Genomic DNA, 27,102 nt, shown 5'->3' with positions numbered 1-27,102 from the left:
AGAACAGATCGATGAAACTAAGAGCTGATTTTTTTGGAGGAATAAACAAAATTGATAAACATCTAGCCAGACTTCTCAAAAAGAAAAGAGGACCCAAATAGATAAAATCACGAATGAACAAGGAGAGATCACAACCAACACCACAGAAATACAATCGATCATAAGAGAATACTATGAAAAGTATTGTCCAACAAACTGGACAATCTTAAAGAAATGGACAGATTCCTAGAAACTCATCTACTACCAAAACTCAAATGGGAAGAAATAGAAAATTTGAACAGGCCCAAAACCAGCAAAGAAACTGAATCAGTTCTCAAAAATCTCCCAACAAATAAGAGTCCTAGGCCAGAAGTTTTCCCAGGGAAATTCTACCAGACATTTAAAGCAGAGTTAATACCTATTCTTCTCAAACTGTTAAGAAAAGAAAAGAAAAGAAAAGAAAAGAAAAGAAAAGAAAAGAAAGAAGAAAGAAAGAAGGAAAGAAGGAAATAAAGAAAGAAAGCAAGCTTCCAAACTAATTCTATGAAACCAGCATTACCATGATTCCAACACCAGACAAAGACCCCACTAAAAAGGAGAATACAGGTCAATATCTGAGATGAACCTGGATGCAAAAATTCTCAACAAGATACTAGGAAATTGAATTCAACCGTACATTAATTATTCAGCATGATCAAGTTAGAATCATTCCTGGGCTACAAGGGCTGGTTCAATATTCACAAATCAACCAACGTGCTACACCATGTTAATAAAAGAAAGGATAAGAACCATATGATCCCTTCAATAGACGCAGAATAAGCATTTGACAAAATACAGCATCGTTTCTTAATAAAAACCCTCAAGAAATTAGGGATAGAAGGAACATACCTTAACATCATAAAAGCCATTTATTAAAGGTCCACAGCTAATATCATCCTCAATGGGGAAAACTGAGAGCTTTCCCCCTAAGATCAGGAACACGACAAGGATATCCATTCGAACCACTGCTGTTTCATATAGTACTTGACATCCTAGCCTCAGCAATCAGACAACAAAAAGGAATAAAAGGCATCCAAATTGCCAAGGAAGAAGTCAAGCTTTTACTCTTCACAGATGACATGATAGTCTACGTGGAAAACCCTAAAAACTCCACCAAAAAACTGCTAGAGCTGATACATGAATTCAGTAAAGTCGGCAGACATAAAATCAAGTACAGAAGTCAGTCGTATTTGTATACACCAATAAAGAAGCAGCAGAAAGAGATATCAAGGAATCAAACCCATTTACAATTGCACCAAAACCCATCAAATACCTAGGAAGAAACCCAACCAAAGACGTAAAGGATGTGTACATTGAAAACTATAGAAGGCTTATGAAAGAAATTGAAAAAGACACAAAGAAAAGGAAAAACATTCTATGCTCATGAATTGGAAGAACAAATATTGTTAAAATGTCAATATTACCCAAAGCGGTCTACACATTCAATGCAATCCTTATCAACATAGCACCAGTATTCTTCACAGAGCTAGAACAAACCATCCTAAAATTTGCCTGGATCCAGAAGAGACTCTGAATAGCTAAAGTAATGTTGAAAAAGAAAACCAAAGATGGAGGAATCACAATTCCAGGCTTTAATCTGTATTACAAAGCTGTAATCATGAAGACAGTATGGTATTGGCACAAAAACAGACACATAGATCAATGGAATATTATAGAGAACCCAGAAATGAACACACAAATATATGGCCAACTAATCTTTGACAGAGCAGCAAAAAGTATCCAATGGAAAAAAGACAGTCTCTTTAGCAGATGGTACTGTGAGAACTGGATGGTGATATACAGAAGAATGAAACTGGACCACTTTCCTACACCATCCAGAAAAGTAAATTCAAAATGGATGAAAGACCTACATGTGAGATTGGAACCATCAAAATCCTACAGGAGAAAGCAGGCAGCAACCTCTTTCACCTCAGCCACAGCAACTTCTTACTTGACATGTCTCCCCGGAGGCAAGGGAAATAAAAGCAAAGATGTACTATTGGCACCTCATCAAGATAAAAAGCTTCTGTGCAGCAAAGGAAACAGTCAACAAAACTAAAAGGCAACCAACGGAATGGGAGAAGATATTTGAAAATGACATATCAGATAAAGAGTTAGTATCCAAAATCTATAAAGAACTTACTGAAGTCAACACCCAAAAAACAAATAATCCAGTGAAGAAATGAGAAGAAGACATGAATAGAAACTTTTCCACAGAAGACATCCAGATGGCGAACAGACACATGAAAAGATGCTGAACATGACTCATCATCAGGGAAGTACAAATCAAAACACAATAAGACACCACCTCACACTTGTCAGAATGGTTAAAATTAACAACTCAGGAAACAACAGATGTTGGCGAGGATGTGGAGAAAGGGGAACTCTTTTGCAGTGTTGGTGGGACTGCAAACTGGTGCAGCCACTCTGGAAAACAGTGTGGAGATGCCTCAAAAAATTAAAAATGGAACTACCCTATGACCAACCAATTGCACTACTAGGAATTTATTCACAGGATACAAAAATGTTGATTCGAAGGAGCACATGCACCCCAATGTTTATAGCAGCGCAATCAACAATAACCAAATTATGAAAAGAGCCCAAATGTCCATCGTCTGATGAATGGATAGAGAAGATGTGGTATGTATATTCAATGGAATACTACTCGGCTATGAAAAAGATTGAAATCTTGCCAGTTGCAACAACGTGGATGGAACTAGAGGATATTATGTGAAGCAAAATAAGTCAGTCAGAGAAAGACAGATATCATATGATTTCATTCATAATGGGAATTTGAGAAACTCAATAGATGAATATGGGGAAGGAAAGAAAAAGAAGATAAAAACAGAGAAGGAAGCAAACCATAAGTGACTCTTATATACATAGGAACAAACTAAGGGTTGCTGGAGGGGGGCGGGTGTGGGTGATGGGTTATATGGGTGATGGGCATTAAGGAGGGCCCTTTTGGGATGAGCACTGGATGTCATATGTAAGGGATGTATCACTGAGTTCTACTCCTGAAGCCAAGACTGTAGTGTATGTTAACTAACTTGAATTTAAATTAAAAAATAAAAATAAATTTTAAGAAAATGAAGCAACAGCAACAATAAATAAATAAATAAATAAATAAATAAATAAATAAATAAAAATATAGTCAGTGTAGACAAATGCCCTCTGGTGGTCAGCTCTAGAATCGTAGCTCTGAAAGTCTTGGATCAGGGGCACCATAAAGGGAAAGGAGGAGAAGAGGGCCTGGGCTCTGGGGCATCAGCCAGAACTCCCTGGAATTTCCCACCTTCTTTCAGCAATTCTTTCCCAAGTCTCTATGCCCTGAGAGGGCAAGTCCAGCCTGAGTGAGCTAAAAAGAAATTTGCACACGATAGCGTGTGAACACACCTACACAGATAAACTTTTCAAGTGAAGAGTGGAAGTTTTTTGAATTTTATAAAACAGTGTCAAGTGAACATGTTTATAAACTGTAAAAATATATGTGAACTTTTCCCTCTATTATTTATTGTATACTTTAAGAGTTTAAACAATCTTACCTAATGTCAAAATATTAAACCCTACAAATATACATTTAGACAATGAAATCACTCTGCACCCTCCAACTAAATGATCCCTTCACTGTGACCCACAAATACCCACTATAAGTAGATTGGTGCTCATTTTCCAGATGTATTCTCTTTAGGTACTGTGATCATGCACCTTAAAATACAAGTATTTTATACGCACACACATTATTTTTAAATTATCAATCACATACGTAGTTTTATGCAAACTGCATTTTTCACTTGTTTTGACTTCTCCAGATTTTCACTTCTTCAGCTAATATGGTTTGGCATCTGTCCAACATTTATTACAGAAACATTTTCCTTTTTAGGTGAATTATTTATTCCTATCTTTTGGCTCTTTTTCTCTATTGACTGGTTACCAATAGTCCTTTAGGTTAATGCGTATTAGCACAAGGTCTGTAGTAATGTTTGCACATATTTATTTCCAGCTTTTCACACTTTATTTTTTTTTTTTTACTTTGATAGTGCCTACCTTGGCTTTCCAGTTTCGTTGATTTTGTGTTTTAAAAATAATATAGCAAAAGTGAATAATACACAGGGTTTCATCAAATACCAGTCCCCTGGAGTTTCAATCATTCAAAGCCATAAAGGCATCAGGGCACAGTGGAAAAAGCTTCATATCGGAAAATGGGGATGATATCTGAACACTTGTGTGGCTTAAGGCGGATATGTAATGTGCATCTGGATTAAAGTAATTCTGTCAATCATAATTTCATTCCTGCCGTGGAAGTTTGCTTTTCCTGTGCTTCTGCCTAGGCCACACGCCTGGCTTCAGACAGACCAATCAAAGGGGCCCTATATCCAGGCCTCTAGGCTGAAGGGCCAGCATTGCACCTCCACAGTCATCTTCAGCACCAAGAGGGTGGGTTGTTTGAAAACCCCGTGGGCATGATATACACACCAGAGTAATTTAAAACTAAATGTGCAACCCTGGAAACACTTTACGTTACAAATTTAATTAGACAAGTTAAAGGGGAGTTAAAAAAAAAACACCTTGTCTATCCCAAACAAAAACATTACATATAAAGAAATGTGAATTATTAGAAAAATATTTGAAACATATTTTATAAACAAATGTTTATTGTTATCATATGTAAATAAATCTGATTACCTAGGAAAGTGTTGTTCAAAGTCCATAGTGAAGCAGTTCAAACTATCCATCACAGTCACATATATAAAGATCAAAGTATAAAAACATGGGGTGCCTGCTGGCTCAGTTGGTAGAGCCTCCGACTCTTGATTTCAGCTCAGGTTATGATCCCAGGGACTTGGGATGGAGCCCCGCATCAGGCTCTGTGCTGAGCCTGCTTAAGAATCTCTCTCTCTCGCTCTCTCGCTCTCGCTCTCTCCCTCTGCTCCTCCCCTGCTCGCATGGGTGAGTGTATGCTCATGTGCTGTCCCTCTCTCTCTCTTAAATAAAAATAAAAATAAAAATAAAACAAATTGTATATGTATATGTCTGTGTATGTATGTATAAAGCATATTGAAGTACAGTATGCAATCCAAATTTTGAAGAAATATATACATTCCTGTGACTCTACACGGAAAATCATAGCTGGAAAATACAAATTTAATTATGAAGGATAGACAAATATACAAGAAAAATTCCCTAATAAATATACATTCTGCAGTGCATTTATTTTCAGGACATTTATATTAATTTTGAACTCAGAAAAATAACAGATAAAATTACAGAAGATTGTAGTATATTCTTTGTTGGGAATTTCTTTGCAAAAATAATGTTTGAATGCACCTCAACTACATATGTATGTGTATGTGTGTGTGTGTGTGTGTCTATATGTCTATATGTATGTATGTACACATATTTTTATAGTTCACATTCTCACAGACACATAGGTGCAGATTTCTGGGAATCATTGGTGAGAGGGACTGACGAAAAATTCCTGACATGGGGTTTATTGTCCTTGGGCTCTGTCTGAGTCACCCTTTAATGCTGAGTTTGTCATATAAACGTCCAGAAAATTCCGTGATGGGGCTCTCCTCTCCCTCCTTCCAAGGCCTCCTGCTACATGATGTCCAAGACGCTATTCTCGACCCGGTCACTAGATGGCAGTGACCACCAATTTCTGAATTTCCTCCAAACAAAACAATTGTTAGAGAAAATGAAACAAATATCTATCAAACGTTATTGCGAGGAATAATGCATTGCGAGTGGTCAAAGTGTATGTAAAACGAAAATCATAATCAAATCCCTTTTGTCAGTAGTTTTCTTCTCTATGGTTCCACAGGTGTAAAACACAGGACTAGTATCACACTTGCTGAGAACACTGGTGGATACCGCAGGCCTGGGGTCAGGGCAAAGGGAGAAGGGGTTCAGGTACCTCTACCATTGCGCTGTGATACACACAGTTTTCCAGAGATGCCCAGCAGCCGGGTAGTGGATCTCCACACGGGATTTCCTCAGGGACAAACCAAGTCATAGAGTATTTCCTGACTGTGATACCCAGTTAGGGTCTCAGATTAGCTCCATGCTCCCCTCTTTCCCTGGTTAGTGCCCCCTTACCCCTCAGGTCTGTTTAAACCTTGCTTCCTGTGGGAAGTGTCCTCAGCCTAGTGGTTTGATTATCCTTAGTCATCTGGTAACTCCACTAGCTCACCATTGCCAGATACACTTTTTCATTTGCAAGGGATCCAATGGGAGTGAGTTCAAAATTTCTCATGGGCTGTGGCTTCACACAATGCGCTGAGAACCCTAGAGCTTTCAAATGGCTTATTTGGAGCTTTGCCCCAGGATTCACCTCTTCCACTTTTGAGAAGGATGCCCAGGACACGGGCCATTTGAGTAATGGAACTGCAGAGCTGTTCCATAGAGAACAACTGGGGCACGTACTGTAGAGAACCTGTGGAGGCTGCGGATTGATGCTTCCTCCTCTAAAAGATCCAATGAGAGCTCTGATGTGACTCTTCTTTTTACCACACACGGTTTTCCATGGAAAAGAACACGTGAATATTCTAGTGGTAGAGTTGCAAGTTAAAAGGTTTTAATCGATTTACTTTGTGGAATACTGTTGAAAATATATTTCCAAAATGTATAAATGAATTTGGAAAAGAGGAAAAATTAAAGAAGCCAACAAAATTCTCTATTACATTCTCATTACATATAATCATTCTCTACATTCTTATTAACAGTGCATAATACGACACTGACTTATCTTTTAATCTACATAATAACGTTGAATCTCTTGACATAACTGCAGGGGTCCACATGGTGTTTCCCCCTCTTTACAGATGCAGAAGCTGAGCCTCACCTCCCAGGCGTGGCTGAGACCAAAACACCTCTGTGACCTATGCTGCTTTTGTGATTTCATCAATTGCCCACAAGGACCCTGTGAGGGAGGGTCCTCTGCTCAGCCCCTGGATGGGGGGCCTGAGGCTTGGGGAGCTTAGTGCCCCATCCTGCCATTTGCCATTGTCAGAGCCCAGACTGGAACCCATGTCTTTCTCTTACTCTTCCCATTGAGTATACCATTATGGGCTTTGTTTCTGACTGTCGTAGCTATTCCCACTCAGTTTAGACAGTGTGGAAAATACATTCAAGTATGGAGGGAAAAACATAAATAACCAGCAATTCCACAGCCCACTGACGAACAGTTAACTTCTGGCGTTCCCTTCCTGACACTTGAACACTGTTTAGAATCGAATTTCAATTTACTGTGACTATTTGGACCAACTCTTTTGTCTTCATTTCTCCTCTTTTAAAGCGTATCACACAGATGTTTCTAACAAAGAAAGCAAGCTATCTTTGAATTCATCTTGGAAAATGAATTAACTATTGCAAGAGTGTGATAGGCAAAACCTGAACAGAAACATTCAAAGAACATAATTCCTTGTTTCTCAAGTTAAAGAGCTTCCTCTTAAAGCAAATTACAATTGAAGTCTATATAATGACATGTTTGCTTATAGGCAATGCTATATATATATATATATATATATGCCAAAATTTAAATTTAAATTTAAGCCAGACTATATAAATTTAAACCAAAACTTAAGTGACTTTCAGACATATTCATAAGGAATCTTGAAAGAAAACTTTAACGTGCCTAAATTATTGATCTACCAAGACCCAGTTTAAGTACCACCTATTACTTTCTCAAAGCAAATGTGGCTGGATACAAAGCAGTTCTTGTCCTATCAGTGGGCCACTCCATTTTCAGGAGCTAGGGATAGTGCAGAGGTGAATATCCACAGTGGAAAGGAAATTAACTTTCTACCGACAAAACTACGATGCACTCATTCTGTAATGGACTGAGCACTAAACTAAGCTTGAGTAGAAAAGGGTTGAAAACTTGATTTATGACAAATGTTTCCCTGTACAAATTCCAAGTGTGTGAGATAGTGCCCTGTATGAGCACAGACAACCACACTTCACTTAACCCAACCAGAGCCTCAGCCTTAACTTGCTATGGTAATCTAGAATCTGCCTCTCTTCCCACTTCCTTACACACACACAAGAAGCCCCTTCCTCTGGATGTGTAAAGTCCCTTCCCTTATGCTGACCTCACTTACAAAGGAAAGCACCAAATCGCAGTGGCTAGGGGTAAATGCATTGGAGTAAAGGAGATCTGGGTTTGAGCTCTGGTCCCATTACTTACTAGCACAGTAGTGCCCAAGTTTGCTCACCATGCACTCAGCTCAGATGAACAAAACTATGGAGGGCCTTTGTAACTGGACTGGTTGTCCTCATTGGATCCATCTCTACCTGGCTTTGTCTAGTACAGCACTGTGTCTGTCCCATTGACAATACATACCATCTCAAAACTTTGCCTCACCTTTTATCCTTCAACCAATAGGGCTGTGTCCCTCCATGTTTCCACTGAAATTAATCTTAACAAGGTCAGCAACCACCTTTGTCACATTTGTACATCATGAGTGTTGAAATGAAGACTCAAATGAAGACAAAGATTTCCTTTCTAAGACAGAATTCATTTGCTTGTGTATAAACAAATATTATATTACAATGCTATCAGTTACCTAATATCTAGAGTTTAAAATACTTTCCATAGAGTCAGAGTCAGAGAATGGGGAAGGTTGTGCCCAAGACAATGGGCTTTCAAATAAAGGAAATATTTTTCTCTACCTCACATACTTTGGCTCCATCATAAGGAATTTTGCTAATAGGTTTACTGAATGGTAGCAATAAATTTTCATGATCCTTTCAATAAACTTTGTCTTTTTTTCCCTTTTTTCAAGGGATTTCCAAGTATGCAATGAAATGAAGTGAATTTATAATGTTGTTTTTATATTATATCATGGCTAAATGCACCATCTAAAAACATTCTTTAATATACCATAATTAGACAATGTAATAGTGCTTAGTATGATCTGAACGATTGTGTCCCCCCAAAATACATATACCATAACCCCCAGCTGATGGTATTAGGAAGTGGAATCTTTACAAGGTGATCAGGTCACAAGGGCAGAGCCTTCATGAATGGGATTACTTCCCTTATTAAAAAGGCTCCAGAAAGCTTGCTTGTCCCTTCTATCATGTGAGGATACAGCATAAGTTGGCAGTCTGCAACCCAGAAGAGGGTCTTCACTATAACCCAATCATGATGTCATCATGGACTTGAACTTCTAGCCTCCAGAACTATGAGAATAAATTGCTATCATTATAAGCCACCCAGGCTGCTATTTTTGTTCTAGCAGCCTGAATGGACTAAGACAGTGCTGAAAAATAATGGTGGTGATAGGGAACTCTTTTGCATGTTCTGGGATCTTAAGCCAAAATACTTACACTGCACAACATAAATCATAGTGCTGGACGTTTCGGGGGATGTGTCCATTCAGTAACCCAGCCTATATAATAAATATACACATATCCATGCTAATTAAGTAAATGCTTGAATTAATAAAAAGATGGTTGAAAGGTGTCAAGTTATCTTCATTTAACAATTTCAAATAGTATATGTGGATATGCTCCCTCCATGAGGTGTATGTTTTATTTTATGTGCCAACTTTACTGGGTCCTGGGATGCTCAGATATCTGGTTAAACATTATTTCTGGGTATTCTGTGAGGGTGTTTCTGGATGCAATTAGCATTAAAATTGGTAAATTAATTAAACCAGATCACCTTTCCCAATGTGGGTGGGCATGATCCAATCCATTGAGGGCTTAAATGGAACAAAAATGTGGAGGAAGGGAGGATTTCTTCTCTCTGCCTTAATCACTGAACTGGACATTGGTTTTCTCTTGGCCTCAGACTTGGATTTACACCATCTGTGCTTGGATTCTCAGGCCTTTGGACTCGGACTGTAAGTATGTAATCAGCTTTGCTGGGTCTCAAGCAAAGAGTCACCAGATCATGGGACTTCTTATTGTCCATTATGGCATGAGCTAATTCCTCATAATCAACCAATCTCAATCTTTCTCTTTCTCTCTCTTTCTCTCCACCCTTCTCTCCTTCCCTCCTCACCTTCCTCTTTAATTCCTTATGCATATATATAGGGCAGGGCAAACTTAATACCTCACTTCTAAAGAATAGAGTAGGGAAATGGAAATAATTTCCCTAATGGAAAATAGTTACTGTACAATAGAGAAATTCAGCAAACATCGCCTTAAACTAGCAATGAATGTGAACATCTCCAGAGACATCATGTGGGTATTATGTCCTCCCAGGTAGGTTGTGACAAGAAAGGCCCTGCAACTCTGTGGTATTGTTTCAGAAAACCCTTAATCCTAGTCTAATCATGAGAAAAGCAACAAACCAAGCCTGGCCCCCCCCCCCCAAGACTGTCAGGGTCATGAAAATAGGATGGCAGTCCCTCAGAGTTTAACATAATTACCATGTGACCAATAAATTCCAATCCAAAGTATATACCCAAGAGTATATATATATATTTTTGTAATTCCATTAATATAAAATATCAAAAATAGACAAATCCATAGAAACAGACGCTCACTTATGCTGATGAGTGCATAACTCCATCAAAAATAGACAAATCCTTAGAAACAGACGCTCACTTATGCTGATGAGTGCATAACTCCATACGTTTACTAAAATCATTAAATTGTACCCTTAAAATGTATGACCTCTATTGTCTAAATTATATATCAGTAAAGTTGTTTACAACATGATGTTGGCCTGGTCTCCTGTTGTACCACAGTGGGCACCAGCCTTTTAATAAAAAAGTTCTTCATGCTTGGGTTTTATATAAAAATGAATCTAATAAAACTGCCACTGTATCTCAGACCTGCTGATTTTATGTCGTGTTTCTTCAAGCAATGACCTTCCCCACACACACATGCCACCTCAGGTTGCTCTTGTGTGCAAGGTGTGATTTACTACTTCCACACCTTCTGACCATGATAGTGGCTTAAGAGTAGGTCCATGACAGTTCAGAGCCTGTCCCGTGTGACACGACTTTAGCATTACTGCTTTCTTCACTGCTCTGCGGCCTTTCTCACATGACTCTACTTTGAGGGAGCCAAACTAGAACTTTCTGTGTGTCAGTATGGCAGGACTTTTTAAAGGGCTACATAGGTGCACATCCTTTGCACCAACAATTTCCCTGTTAGAAGTTTATCTTCAGGACATAGTTAAAGATGGCAGTAAAGTATTGATTATATGGATTGCTCTCCTGATAACTTCTTCTTTTTACTCTGGGCCTGGATTTGGGAAGGAAGACCAAATGTGAAGCAACACCATGAAGGGGCAGAAGGAGGCAGAAAGAAATGTAATTTTCAGGGGCGCCTGAGTGGCTCAGTCAGTTGAGTGTCTGACTTCAGCTCAGGTCATGATCTCACAGTTCATGGGTTCAAGACCCACATTGGGCTCTATGAGGACAGCTCAGAGCCTGGAGCCTGCTTCGGATTCTGTCTCCCTCTCTCTCTGCCCTGCCCCCGCTCATGCTCTGTCTCTGTCTCTCTCTCTCTCGAATAAATATAACATTAAAAATTTAAAAAATAGAAATGTTGTTTTCAGCACACAGGCATGTGTGCGTACACACACACACACACACACACACACACCGTCACTCATACAGCAACCAAGTTCTGTTATTACAGTACTAGAATTCTCCCATGACACTCTGCTGGGCTCAAAGAGCACACATTCAGCTCTCCAGTGTAACTATCCATATGAATATGCCGTGAACTGTGCCCTTTAGCAGTGTATAAACACTGAAAAAAAAATGCCATCCACACATTGTAGATAACAGTGAATATAAGAAACACTCTGAATTCAAAAAACATGCCTTGTGACAATTGGTTATGTCACATTCATAGGCTAGAACTGTAGTCATATATTAAAAAATAATTATAATGTAAACAATGATGAGAGATGAATCGTTGCTTATTGGATTAGCACTGATTCACATTATTTCCAAGTGTGGGGAAATGGAAACTTTCATACTATATTGCTAGCAATATACATTATTAATAGTATTCTGAATATATTGTGTTAATACACAATTTTCTAGATTTCATAGTTCGGAAAAAATATTTTCAGGAACTTAATAAAGAGATGCTTGCAAAGATATTTGCACATATATGAGCAAAGTTTTTAAGTATAGTATTGTTTATAATAGAAAAAATGGTAAAGATAAAAACAAAAATTTTATCAGTAGGATACTGGTCAACTAAATTTTGTGACTTCCATAAGATCAAATACCCAGAAGATGGGAAAAGTAATAATAATAAAATAAAATTTTGTTCTGAAGTAATTTAAAATGTCATCTTAGAAATGTATTTACATGGAAAGATGGCCATAATAAGAGCAAAGGTGGGTTACAAAGATCATAAGTGGAATGGATCCATTTTTGCTTATACAGGTCTCTAGCTATTTATCTAGACTTCTCAAAAGAAAAAATGAAAATAATCTTTTTATTCTTCTCACATACAGTTCTCCCTTCAGCATAGAAATAGGTCTTCAGTACCCCTGTATCTTGGATATGCTGCTTTTCCACCTAGACTTCCGTCAAACTCTTGTCTGGAGGTTTTGGGCCACAGTCCCTCCCTCACACCTTCTTGCTCCCTGATGTCCAAACCGCAGTTCAGGCTTCTGTCATGAGGTGCCCCCAACATACCACTACATTCAAATTTCTCTACAACAAAAATATTCAAAAAACAGAAAAATACAATACCCTTTCTGAAATTTCAACTAACGAACCTATGTACAGAATGAGTCTAATTATGTTTAAAAAAAAACCCTCATAAGTCTACAAGAAAACCGGAAAAACATATAGGCAAGTGTTTAAATCGGATGAAACACCAGGTGGAGGTAGCGTGCCTTGACAGTCAGCAAAGACTGGCCACCAGCAAGCATCACGGGGCAGACAGGTGACATAGAAGCTGTGGCATCAGAACAGGTTCTGGGCAGCTGTGATCTGTGTCATAGACAGGGGATGACAGACAGAAGGTGGGAGAAGGACTGGACAACCAGAAGAGGGGTGGGGTAATGGAGAGTAAATGCCCTGTCCACTAGGAGGGAACCTCCACAATCATGTCAACCTACACTGATGAAGAGATAAATCAATGAACAAGGTGAAGATCTGGGGCAACAGCAAATGCAACTGCTTTTAAATACATAAAGAGTTTTCCAAACAGAGCTTGTATCATATCAAAAAAAAAAAAAACATTCTTAGACATTTGTTATTCTTTGCCAAACTTACTCCTTTTTCCTAAAAAGAAAAATGGAGATGGATGCCACCAGGTAGCCAGATTCAGTATGTCAGCCCTGAGTGTCTCAGACCTGGGGGCTCAGAAAGGGGAAGAGACAAGACAGTTGGAGGTTTGGAACTTGGCTCCATGGCACCACTCAGAGATTTATGGAATTTTTTAACCCACAGCTGGCATCAGTCCCTCTATGTCCATCATTTTCTGGGATATCTAAACTGAACTAAAGAAGAGCTGTATCTGTGAGTGTGTATGTGGGTGATAAAGGTAGAAGAGTCTTAGAAATACAAGACCACAGGCAGAGATCCACTGTCAAATCAAATTTTTATGTACTTCATTTCCCAGGGAAACTGATACAGGTAATTTTTTCCAAGTAATGAATATTTGTGCACATTACTATTTATAGACCTGTTCAATGTATTTTGTTTTGAATTTTTTTAACTTTAAACTCCAGTATAATTAACATAAAGTGTTATACTAATTTCAGGCATACAACATGGTGATTTAACAGTTCCATACATGACCCAGTGCTCATCACAAGTAAACTCTTTAATCCCCATCACCTTTCACCCATCTGCCCAGCCCTCTCCCCTCACGTAACCATCACTTTGTTCTCTATAGTTTGGAGTCTGTTTCTTTGTTTGACTCTCTGTCTCTCTCCTTTTTTTTCTTTGTTCATTTTCTTTGTCTTTTAAGTGCCACATATTAGTGAAATCATATGGTATTTGTGTTTTTATGTGTGACTTATCTTAGCATTATACTCTTTAGCTCCATTCATGTCATTGCAAATGGCAAGATTTAATCCTTTTTTATGGCTGAATAATATTGAGTAATATTCCTATATATATATGTATTATATATATTATATGTGGTTATATATATATAATGGACATATGATATCCATTATATGTTATTTATATTCCATTACATATATATAATATATAATATACATAATATATTATATATAATATATAATATATATAATATATAATATATATAATATAATGTATATATTATGTATGTAATGGAATATAATGAAGTATATTATATACATTTAATGGAATATATATATATATATTCTTCTTAATATATATCATATATATATATATATGATATATATATATACCACTTCTTTATCCATTCATCTATTAACAGACACTCAGGCTGATTCTATAGCTTAGCTATTGCAAATAAAGCTAAGGGGTGCATGCATCCTTGTGAATTAGTGTTTTTGTATTTTGAGGGGTAAATAAATACCCAGTAGTGCAATTGCTGGATTGTAGGGTAGTTCCATTTTTAACTTTTTAGGGAAATTCAATACTGTTTGCCACAGTGTCTGCACCAGTTTGTATTCACAAAATATGCAAGAAGATTCCCTTTTCTCCACATTCTCGCCAACACTTGTTTCTTGTGTGTGTGTGTGTGTGTGTGTGTGTTTAATTTTAGCCATTCTGAAAGGTGTGAGGTGACATCTCATTGTAGTTTTGATTTGCATTTTCCTGATAATAAGTGACGTTGAGCATATTTTCATATGTCTGGTACCCATCTGTATGTCTTCATGTTTGTTGATGTCTTCTGTCCATTTTAATTAGATTATTTGGGTTTTGGGTGTTGAGCTCTACAACTTCTTTACATATTTTGGATACCAACACTTTATCAGACAAGATACTTGTATATATCTTCTCCCATTCAGTAGGTTGACTTTTAGTTTTGTTGATTGTTTCCTTCACTGTGTAGAAGCCTTTTATTTTGATGTAGTCCCAATAGTTTATTTTTGCTTTTATTTCCTTTTCCACAGGAAACATATCAAGAAAAAATGTTATGGCCAATGTTGGAGAAATTATGGCCTGCACTCTCTTCTAGGATTCTTATGCTTTCAGGTCTCACATTTAGGTCTTTAATTCTTTTTGAATTTATTGTTGTGTGTAGTGAAACAAAGAGGTCCAGTTTCATTCTTTCACAAGTTGCTGTCCAGTTTTCCCCACACCATTTGTTGAAGAGACATTCTTTTTCCCATTGCACGTTCTTTCCCGCTTTGTTGAAAATTAATTGACCACATAATTGGGGGGTTATTTCTGGATTTTCTATTCCTTTCCATTGATTTATGTGTCTATTTTGTGCCAGTACCATACTGCTTTGATTACTACAACTTTGTAATATAAGTTGAAATATGGAATTATAATACCTCAAACTTTGCTTTTATTTTTCAAAATTGCTTTGGTAATTTGGGATCTTTTGTGGTTCCACACAAATTTTAGGATTGTTTGTTCAAGTTTTGTGAAAAATGCTATTGGTATTTTGATAGGGATTGCATTAAATCTGTAGATTGCATTGGGTAATATGAACATCTTAACAACATTTGTTCTTAGAATCCATGAACATGGAATATCTTTCCCATTTGTGCCATCTTCAATTTCTTTCATCAGTTTTATAGTTTCAGACTACAGGACTTTCACCTCTTTGTTTAGGTTTATTTTCAGGTATCTTATTATTTTTGGTGCAATGGTAAATGGTATTGGTTTCTTAATTTCTGTTTCTGCTGCTTCATTATTAGTGTACAAAAATGCAACAGATTTCTGCACACTGATTTTGTATCCTGACACCTTTTTGAAATCATTTGTCAGTTCTAGTAGTTTTTGATGGTTTCTTTAGAGTTTTCTATATATAGTATCATGTCATCTGCAAATAGTAAGTTTTACTTCTTCATCACACATTTTTATACCTTTTATTCATTTTTCTTGTCTGATTTATGTGGCTAGGACTTCCAGTTCTATGTTGAATAAAAGTGGTGAAAATGGACATCCTTATCTTGTTCCTGACCTTAGGAGAAATGCTCTGTTTTTCCCCATTGAGAATGATGCTTGTTATGGGTTTTTCATATATGGACTTTATTATGTTGAGGTATGTTCCCTCTGAACTTACTTTGTTGAGGGGTTTTATCATGAGTGTATCCTGTAGTTTATTTAAAGAATCATATGGTTTTTATTCTTTCTTTTATTGATGTGATGTATCACACTGATTGATTTGTGAATATTGAATCTCCCTTGCATATCGGGAATGAAACCCACTTGATTGTGGTGAATGATTTTTTAAAAAATGTATCATTGGTTTCAGTTTGCTAGTATTTTGGTCAGAATTTTTTGCATCTATGTTCATTAAAGATATTGGCCTATTGTTCTCTTTTTTCTTGCTTTATCTGGTTTTGATATCAGGGTAATGCTGGTCTCATAGAATGAATTTGGAAGTTTTCCTTTCTATTCAATTTTTTTTGGAATAGTTTGAGAAGAATAGGTATTAAATCTTTTTTAAATGCTTGGTAGAATTTTCCTGTGAAACTGGTCCTGGACTTTTTTGTTCATTGGGAGGCTTTTAAAATTATTATTATTACTGATTCAATATCCTTGCAGGTAATTATTATATTCAAATTTTACATTTATTCCTGCTTCAATTTAGGTAATTTATATGTTTCTAGGAATTTATCCATTTCTTCTAGGTTGTCCAATTTGTTGACATATGGATTTTCATAAAATGTTATGGTCTGTAAGTTTATGCTGAAAAATCCCCTGTTAGATTTATGGGATTTCCCCTCATGTAACTGTCATTTTTTGTCTTGCTTTTAAAATTTTTGTTAATAACTACATTTTGCCATTTTAATCACAATATGTCTTAGTGTGGATTTGTTTTTCTTGATTTTGTTGGGGGTTCTCTGCCTCCTAAATCTGGATATTTGTTTCCTTCCCCAAATTAGGGAAATTTTCAGCTATTATTTATTCTAACAAATTTTCTACCCCCTTTTCTCTCTTCTTCTGGGATCCCAATAATATGAATGTTATTATATTTGATAGAGTCACTGAGTTCCCTAAGTCTGTTTGCACTTTGCATAATTCTTTTATCTTTTTTTCAGCTTAAGATTACTTTCCATTACTGTATTTCCATTCATTTCTCTGCTTCTTCCAACCTGTTGTTCATTCTATCAATTTTGTTTCTCATTTCATTTATTGAACACTTTGTCTCTGCTATGTTATTCCTTAATTCTGTGTTAAGGGTCTCACTGATGTCTTACACACTTTTTTTTCTCACGTCCAGTGAGTATCCTTTTGATCATTGCTTTAAATTATGTACCAGGCATGTCACTAATATCTGTTTCACTTAGACCTATGGTTGTGGCCTTGTCCTCTTCTTTCACTTGGGATAAATTCTTCTGTGTTTCATTTTCTCTAAGTCCTCTGTGCCTGTTTCTTTATGTTACAAAAGTCAGCTACATCTCGTTTTTGTGAGTAATGGTCTTATGAAGAAGAGGTCCTATAGTGCCCTGCATTGTAGTGTCCCCTGTTCCCCAGGACTTAGTGTTTCAGGGATTGTCTCCAATGTGTGATGCATGTGATGCATATCCCAAGGCTGCTTCATCCATCAGGCCAGTCATCTGCAGTTCTCTTAGCTTCTTATGTGCAGGTTTGTTCCCTGACCTGAATGTGGCAAGTTTAACTATGTGTGTTCTAGTCTTGTGAAATGAGACCTGTTACCACCACTGCCAGAACAAAGTCTCAGCAAAACTCCCAGGTTGGGAGACATGGTTTTGGCAGGGATTTGATCTGGCGTTGGGGAGGGGGCCTGCCATGTTGGGACTGAAGCCAGTGTGACTGGTTGAGCAGTTTCACTGGAGTGTGTGTGTGTGTGTGTGGTGGTGGGGGGGTGCTTGGTGTAAGAAAGTTATGTAGAGAGTATCAGGGCTCAACTGGTTCCTGCAGGTGGCACTATGCTTATGCTGAGGAGTGGGTGAAGGAAATGGTACCTGCCATTTCCTTTATTCCTTGAAGGGTCTCTCCATGAATGCTGCCTCTCTGGGAAAGCTCAGAGATGAGCAAATAACGCCCCCACTGTGTGCCACAGATGTTCTTCAGATGCCGTTTCCATGCTGTATGTCTGTGAACTGTTTGCCCCGCCTTTTCTCTGAGAGCAGCCCCAATCCCCTCTGGTCTCTCTCTGAGCCAAGGCTGTTGATCTTAAAAACTCCAGGCTTTAAGCCCCACTGGTTGCAAGAAGTCATGAAATTCAATCTCTCTCACTTTCCACGCCAATTGTTATGGGGATTTGTCTTCCTTGTGTGGGCTCCCCTGTGTTCTAATCTGTCTCTCACCTTTCTCCAGGACTCTGGCTCCCTCCCCACTGTTGCAGCCATCATCTGTTTCTCTCTCAAATTGCATCTCTGCACTTTCCACCTTCTTTGATGTGGCTTCTTCTCTGCCTAAAATTGTGGAGTTTGTTCTGCCAGTCTTCAGGTTGATTTCTGGGGTACTTAGGATGATTTGATAGTTACCTAGTTGTAATCATGGGACAAAGAAAGCCTAAGGTCCTGCTACTCTGCTGCCATCTTCCCAACTTGTTTTTAATTTTTAAGTATTTTTTCCTGAATACAAAATTTCAAAAAATATACAAAAACATGTTCATAAACTGAAATTTTCCTGCAAATCTCACTAGCCTGATTCCTACCCCTCACCCACAGGGGTCTATTGTCATAGAATGGTACTTCCTCTCCAGATGTGACCCTGTAGGTGAGGGGTACAAGAACATAGACATTTGCACAAACACAATGACACTTTCAAAAGAGAAATCACACTTAACCTCTTTTGCATCTTATATTTTCCATTTAATATTAATTCTCAGGATTCGTTTTTACATCTTATCAGTTGTTATTTTAGCATATTTTAACATGTTGATTGTTCCTATATATTTTATATGAATTATTTGTTGAAATTATTTGCCAATCTCTGTTGTTAGCAAGCATGCTTCACAAACCATGCATAATAACCCAATATCTGAGGTGAAGTTTTAAAATATTTTCTATCTGGTCACCACAAAATTCTTAGTGTTTTTTTTTCCATTTAGAATATGTTTTTAAATTTCAATAATATTATAACTTAAAAATTATACAGGTCATGGTTTAAAGATGATATTGAAAAACTTACAGGGAGCATGTACTGTCAAGCTCCAGAAAGATATAATAATATTCAGACCACAGGATACATTAATACAAAATGGGGGAAACTTTAGAGTAATTCCAGAATTAGCTGCTGATCAGGAGACAACAAAAGTGTCTTCCTGATTTACTTAAACCCTCCTAATAGTAGTACCATAAAATAAATAATGGTCCTAATCATGGGTAACTTGAATAGTTGTTAGGATTAAAAGAGACCAAATATAAAGTACAATTTCTTAAAGTAGCTCTGTACATATCACTTTCCTTCCCTCTGGATCACCTATCCCAAGGGCAACACTTGACCTTCTGACTGAGACTTGCTCACCTCTTCATGGATAAGTCAACTGATGTAACCCAATACCCAAGTTTCCTGGCACAAAGGGTAGGATTTCATCTCTGTCATTTTCGTCACCCAGAAGGGTTGCTGAATGAGTATCATTGGGGCCACAATACCAGGGGAGCGAGATCCAACCATTTCTCCAGCGCTGAAAGCCCATCTTCTAAAAAGGAGGCTCCTCTGTGTCTTCTAGGGAGGGGGAGGGATGGAACCTCATTCCCATCCTGCCACTTATCTGTAGCAGTGACAGGATCAGTCATCGTGGTCATCTGTGAAATAAGACCCATGATATCTGATACCTTCATCAAAGAGCTGCACCAAAGGTTAAATGAGAAAACCTTTCCACAGTATATGGCATGTAGTAGGACTTCAATGGCCCTTTAAATGTTGTGATTTGGCAGTAGGGGTTGGTTGAGCCTCAGGGCTAAGGCAGGCATTGTGGAAAGTAATTTCTGATTGTTTTTCATAATGAAAAGATAGATTTCTTTATGAAGGAAGAAAATATCTCTCAGATATGACTTGAGTTTCCAAAGTTTTGGAGACAGGAGATTCTCTACTTTCTTGGGTGTTTCAGCTCATAAGAGCTGTTCAACATCATACTTCTGAGCAGACTCTAATGTTGTTCCCCACATTGGGAAGACAAGCTTGTCTTGGACTCAACTGGTGAGCTCAATGAAAGGTGGCACCATGGCAGAAAGCTGTGGTGTTTCCTTAATCACTGCTCCTGGACTGCTTGGTATCTTAATATATTTATAGGGAAATTCTGCACACATCCCATAACCACCAGTGCAGGCATTCCCAGACCATGCATTATTTAGCTATATCACACCAGGACTTCAGTCATCTCCTGCCTCCCTGAGATGCAAATAGCTAAAGAATTATTAGCATTTCTTTGACACACAAGAATGCATACTTCCATTCACTAATAATTAACTATATACTGCCCTAAAACAGTAATGCATTAGAAGTGTCTCATTAACTCTACAGTGTAAACTAGAGGGTAAGAAGCAAAGCGAATATTGAGGCAAATTTGAGGGTTAAATTTAAAATGAGAAGACTTCTTAACATGAACTTTCAAACTTGTTCAACTTTCAAGGCATCAAAGATTTTTTAAAAATCCCTCTTTGGACCCCTCATCCCCATGCAGCCACAAGCCTGTGCCTGTCTGTGTGCCTGTTTTTCTGTCTCTCAGTCCCTCTCTTCTCCTTAAAAATCAAAGTTCAAGAAAGATTTTTTTGTATTTTTTTGTTAACATTCTTCACTTTTCACTGACTCTTTATCTCACTGCACTATAGCAGAAACCATAGCTTCTGTCCCTGTGATTGCAATGAACATGTTCTAACCAAGGTTACAAGCCACCTTTCTGTTACTAGTTCCACCAATTTTGTATAAATATATGAATATTCATTCTAATTAATTCCTAAAATATGCATGTTTGTGCAGATTGCTACTGTCACTTCACAGCAATTCTGACAGTCACCTAGTCTCGGAGCATGAAGTGCTGGGTACAAATCCAAGTTGTCCACCTCTCTGTGCAGTCCTGGACCAAGTCTTTATGACTCTGTCTTTCAGCTTCCTATCTGTAAAATGGGGTTTAGCAATGGTATCTAATTCATAGAAGTGCTGTGAGCACTGAAAGGGGCTATACATAAAAATAACTTGGTACATAATAAATTTTAACAATATTTCTTTCTTTCTATATGTCTTTATTGGCATTACCATCCCCACAGGCATAAAAATAAGGTATAAACTTATCCTTATTCACAATCAGACATTTGGGGTATATTGTTACTGAGTATATTCATTTCTTAGGGTCACCACAACAAATTACCATGAACTTTGTGATTTCAGAAATGTTTTTAATAATAATTCTGGAGACTAGAAATCTGAAATTGTGGTGTCGGCAATGCTACACTACCTCTAAAGGCCCTAGTGGATAATCCATACTTACATCTTCTAGTGTCTGGTAGCTCCTGGCTTTCCTTGGTTTCTGGAAGCATAACTCCAACCTCTGTCCCATCTTCACATGGACTTCCTTGTGTGTGTAAAACATTCCTCCCCTTTCTCTCATAAAGGTTCATCCTAAATGCAAGGTGGTTTCATCTCCATATCCTTATAACTGAATTAGATCTTCTAGAACCATATTTCCTATTAAGATCATATTCACATAATGAAGAGCTTAAAACTTGGATATATCCTTTTTAGGGACACAATATAATCCACTACAATGAGACAAGCAGTTTACCTAACTGCATGTAAGATGAGATCTTATCTTTTATAGGCAAATATATGAATATATGCATGTATGCATAAGTATATATAAATCTGCATAAGAAAACTTCTAGAAAAAAAATTGTACAGATAGAAACATTCAGGACTTATCTTTTGGTGATATGTTTTAGGGTAATGATTTTTTCCCTCTTTTATATGTTATCTATTTCTACATAAAATAAATACTTATTGCACTTGTAACTATATATTTTTTTAATATAAAATTTATTGTCAAGTTGGTTTCCATACAACACCCACTGATCATCCCAACAGGTGCCTTCCTCAATGCCCATCGCCCACTTTCCCTCCCTCCCAACCCCACGAGCCCTCAATTTATTCTCAGTTTTTAAGAGTCTCTTATGGTTTGCCTCCCTCCCGCTCTAACCTTTTTTCCCCCTTCCCCTCCCCCATGGTGTTCTGCCAAGTTTCTCAGGATCCACATAAGAGTGAAAACATATGGTATCTCTCTTTCTCTGTATGGCTTATTTCACTTAGCATCACACTCTCCAGTTCCATCCACGTTGCTACAAAAGGCCATATTCCATTCTTTCTCATTGCCACATAGTACTCCATTGTGTATCTAAACCACAATTTCTTTATCCATTCATCAGTTGATGGACATTTAGGCTCTTTCCATAATTTGGCTATTGTTGAGAGTGCTGCTATAAACATTGGGGTACAAGTGCCCCTATGCATCAGTACTCCTGTATCCCTTGGGTAAATTCCTACCAGTGCTACTGCTGGGTCATAGGGTAGTTCTATTTTTAATTTTTTGAGGAACCTCCACACTGTTTTCCAGAGCGGCTGCACCAGTTTGCATTCCCACCAACAGTGCAAGAGGGTTCCGATTATTCCACATCCTCTCCAGCATCTATAGTCTCCTCATCTGTTCATTTTGGCCACTCTGGCGTGAGGTGATATCTGAGTGTGGTTTTGATTTGTCTTTCCCTGATGAGGAGCGAGGTTGAGCATCTTTTCATGTGCCTGTTGGCCATCTGGATGTCTTCTTTAGAGAAGTGTTTATTCTTGTTTTCTGCCCATTTCTTCACTGGATTATTTGTTTTTTGGGTGTGGAGTTTGGTGAGCTCTTTATAGATTTTGGATACTAGCCCTTTGTCCGATATGGCATTTGCAAATATCTTTTCCCAGTCCATTGGTTGCCTTTTAGTGTTGTTGACTGTTTCCTTCGCAGTGAAGAAGCTTTTAATCTTCATAAGGTCCCAATTGTTCATTTCTGCTTTTAATTCCCTTTTAATTCCCTTAATTGCCTTTGGGGATGTGTCAAGTAAGAAATTGCTGGAGCTGAGGTGAGAGAGGTTGTTTTTTTCCTGCTTTCCCTCCAGGGACAGTTTCTTGCTCACATTGAGGTCCTTTATCCATTTTGAGTTTATTTTTGTGAATTGTGTAAGAAAGTGGTCTAGTTTCATCCTTCTGCATGTTGCTGCCCAGTTCTCTCAGCACCATTTGTTAAAGAGACTGTCTCTTTTCCATTGGATATTCTTTCCTGCTTTGTCAAACATTAGTTGGCCATACTTTTGCAGGCCGGATTCTGGAGTCTCTATTCTATTCCATTGGTCTATGTGTCTGTTTTTGTGCCGATACCATGCTGTCTTGATGATTACAGCTTTGTAGTAGAGGCTGAACTCTGGGAGTGTGATGCCTCACGCTTTGGTCTTCTTCTTCAATATTACTTTGGCTATTCAGGGTCTTTTGTGGTTCCAAACAAATTTTAGGACTGCTTGTTCTAGCTTCGAGAAGAACGCTGGTCCAATTTTGATTGGGATTGCATTGAATGTGTAGATAGCTTTGCATAGTATTGACATTTTAACAATATTTATTCTTCCAAAACATGAGAATGGAATGTTTTTCCATTTCTTTGGGTCTTCTTAAATTTTCTTCATAAGCTCTCTATCGTTTTCAGCATACAGATCTTTTACATCTTTGGTTAGATTTATTCCTAGGTATTTTATGCTTCTTGGTGCAATTGTGAATGGGATCAGTTTCTTTATTTCTCTTTCTGTTTCTTCATTGTTATTGTATAAGAATGCAACTGATTTCTGTACATTAATTTTGTATCCTGTGACTTTGCTGAATTCATGTATCAGTTCTAGAAGACTTTTGGTGAAGTCTATCGGATTTTCCATGTATAATATTATGTCATCTGCAAAAAGTGAAAGCTTGACTTCATCTTTGCCAATTTTGATGCCTTTGATTTCCTTTTGTTGTGTGATTGCTGATGCTAGCACTTCCAACACTATGTTAAACAACAGCGGTGAGAGTGGACATCCCTGTCGTGTTCCTGATCTCAGGGGGAAAGCTCTAGTTTTTCCCCATTGAGGATGATATTAGCTGTGGGCTTTTCACAAACAGCCTTCATGATGTTTATGTTCCTTCTATCTTGACTTTCTTGAGGGTTTTTATTAAGAAAGGATGCTGAATTTTGTCAAATGCTTTTTCTGCATCTATTGACAGGACCATATGGTTCTTAACTTTTTATTTATTAATGTGATGTATCACATTGACTCATTTGTGTATGTTGAACCAGCCTTGTAGCCCAGGAATGAATCCCACTTGATCATGGTGAATAATTCTTTTTATATGCTGTTGCATTCGATTTGATAGTATATTGTTGAGAATTTTTACATCCATTTTCATCAGGGATATTGGCCTGTAGTTCTCTTTTTTTGCTGGGTCTCTGTCTGGATTGGGAATCAAAGTAATGCTGGCTTCATAGAATGAGTCTGGAAGGTTTCTTTCCCTTATATTTTGGAACAGCTTGAGAAGGATAGGTATTATCTCTGCTTTAAATGTCTGGTAGAATTCCCCTGGGAAGCCATCTGGTCCTGGACTCTTATGTGTTGGGAGATTTTTTTGATAACTGATTCAATTTCTTTGCTGGTTATGGGTATGTTCAAGCTTTCTATTTCCTCCTGTTTGGGTTTTGCAAGTGTGTGTGTGCTTAGGAATTTGTTTCTTGCAAGTTGTCCAATTTGTTGGCATATAATTTTTCACAGTATTCCCTAACAATTTCTTGTATTTCTGAGTGATGTGTTGTAATAATTCTATTTTCATTAAGGATTTTATCTATTTGGTCATCTCTCTTTTCTTTTTGAGAAGCCTGGCTAGAGGTTTATCAGTTTTGTTGATTTAAAAAAAAAAAACAACTCTTGGTTTCATTGATCTGCTCTACAGTTTTGTTAGATTCTATATTGTTTATTTATGCTCTGATCTTTATTATTTCTCTTCTTCTGCTGGGTTTGGGGTGTCTTAGCTGTTCTGCTTCTATTTCCTTTAGGTGTGCTGTTAGATTTTGTATTTGGGATTTTTCTTGTTTCTTGATATACGTGTGGATTGCAGTGTATTTTCCTCTCAGGACTGCCTTCACTGTATCCCAAAGTGTTTGGATTGTTGCCTATTCATGGAATTTCATTTGTGTCCATATATTTTTAAATTTCTTCTCTAATTGCCTTGTTGACCCATTCATTCTTCAGTAGGGTGTTCTTTAACCTCCATGTTTTTGGAAGTTTTCCAGACTTTTTCCTGTGTTTGATTTCAAGCTTCATAGCATTGTGGTCTGAAAGTATGCATGGTCTGATCTCAATTCTTTTATACTTATGAAGGGCTGTTTTGTGACCCAGTATGTAATCTATCTTGGAGAATGTTCCATGTGCACTCGAGAAGAAAGTATATTCTGTTGCTTTGGAATGCAGAGTTCTAAATATATCTGTCAAGTCCATCTGATCCAATGTATCATTCAGGGCCCTTGTTTTTTTATTGATCCTGTGTCTAGTTGATGAGACCATTGTTGAAAGTAGAGTGTTAAAGTCCCCTGCAGTTACCACATTGTTATCAATAAGGTTGCTTATGTTTGTGATTAATAGTTTTATATATTTGGTGGCTTCCATATTTGGCCCATAGACATTTATAATTGTTAGCTCTTCCTGATGGATAGACCCTGTAATTATTATATAATGCCCTTCTTCATCTCTTGTTACGGCCTTTAATTTAAAGTCTAGTTTGTCTGATATAAGTGTGCCCATTCCAGCTTTCTTTTGACTTCCAGTAGCATGATAGATACTTCTCCATCTCCTCACTTTCAATCTGAAGGTGTCCTCAGGTCTAAAATGAGTCTCTTGAAGACAGCAAATAGATGGGTCTTGTTTTTTTTTTTTGTTTTTTGTTTTTGTTTTTGTTTTTTTTTTTTATCCATTCTAATACCCTATGTCTTTTGGATGGAGCATTTAATCCATTTACATTCAGTGTTATTATGGAAAGATATGGGTTTAGAGCCATGGTGATATCTGTAGGTTTCATGCGTGTAGTGGTGTCTCTGGTACTTTGTGATCCTTGCAACCTTTCACTGACAGAATGCCCCCTTAGGATCTCTTGTAGGGCTGGTTTGGTGGTGATGAATTCCTTCAGTTTTTGTTTGTTTGGGAGAACGTTTATCTCTCCTTCTATTCTTAATGACAGGTGTGCTGCATATAGTATTCTCAGCTGCATATTTTTTTCTGTTCATCACATTGAAGATTTCCTGCCATTCTTTTCTGGACTGCCAAGTTTCAGTAGATAGGTCTGCTACTACTCTAATGTGTCTACCTTTGTAAGTTAGGTTCTGTTCATCCCTAGCTGCTTTCAGAATTCTCTCTTTATCCTTGTATTTTTCCAGTTTCCCTATGATATGTCATGCAGAAGATCAATTCAAGTTACATCTGAAGGGAGTTCTCTTTGCCTTTTGGTTTTCAATGCTTGTTTCCTTACCTAGATCAGGGAAGTTCTCAGCTATGATTTGTTAAAGTACACCTTCCGCCCCTTTCTCTCTTCTTCTTTTGGAATTCCTATGATATGGATATTGTTCTGTTTGATTGTATCACTTAGTTCTCTAATTTTCCCCTCATATTTCTGGATTTTTTATCTCTTTTTTTCTCAGCTTCCTCTTTTTCCATAGTTTTATTTTCTAATTCATCTAAACTCTCCTATGCATCTTCAATCCATACTATGACTTCCTCCATTTTATTTTGCACCTCATTTATAGCATTTTTTTAGTTCCTCATGACTATTTCTTAGTCCCTTGATCTCTGTAACAATAGACTCTCTGCTGTTCTCTTTGCTTTTTTCCAAGTCCAGGGATTAATTTTATGACTATCATTCTAAATTCTTGCTCCCTTATATTGTTTAAATCATTTTTGATCAATTCATTAGCTGTCACTACTTTCTGGAGTTTCTTTTGAAGAGAGTTCTTCCATTTTTTCATTTTGGGTAGTCCCTGCAGTAGCTCCAAACTGCA

The sequence above is a fragment of the Panthera tigris genome, chromosome X (genome assembly GCF_018350195.1).
Source record: "Panthera tigris isolate Pti1 chromosome X, P.tigris_Pti1_mat1.1, whole genome shotgun sequence".
NCBI classification, from domain to species: Eukaryota; Metazoa; Chordata; class Mammalia; order Carnivora; family Felidae; genus Panthera; species Panthera tigris.
This window is presented reverse-complemented; position numbering follows the sequence as displayed.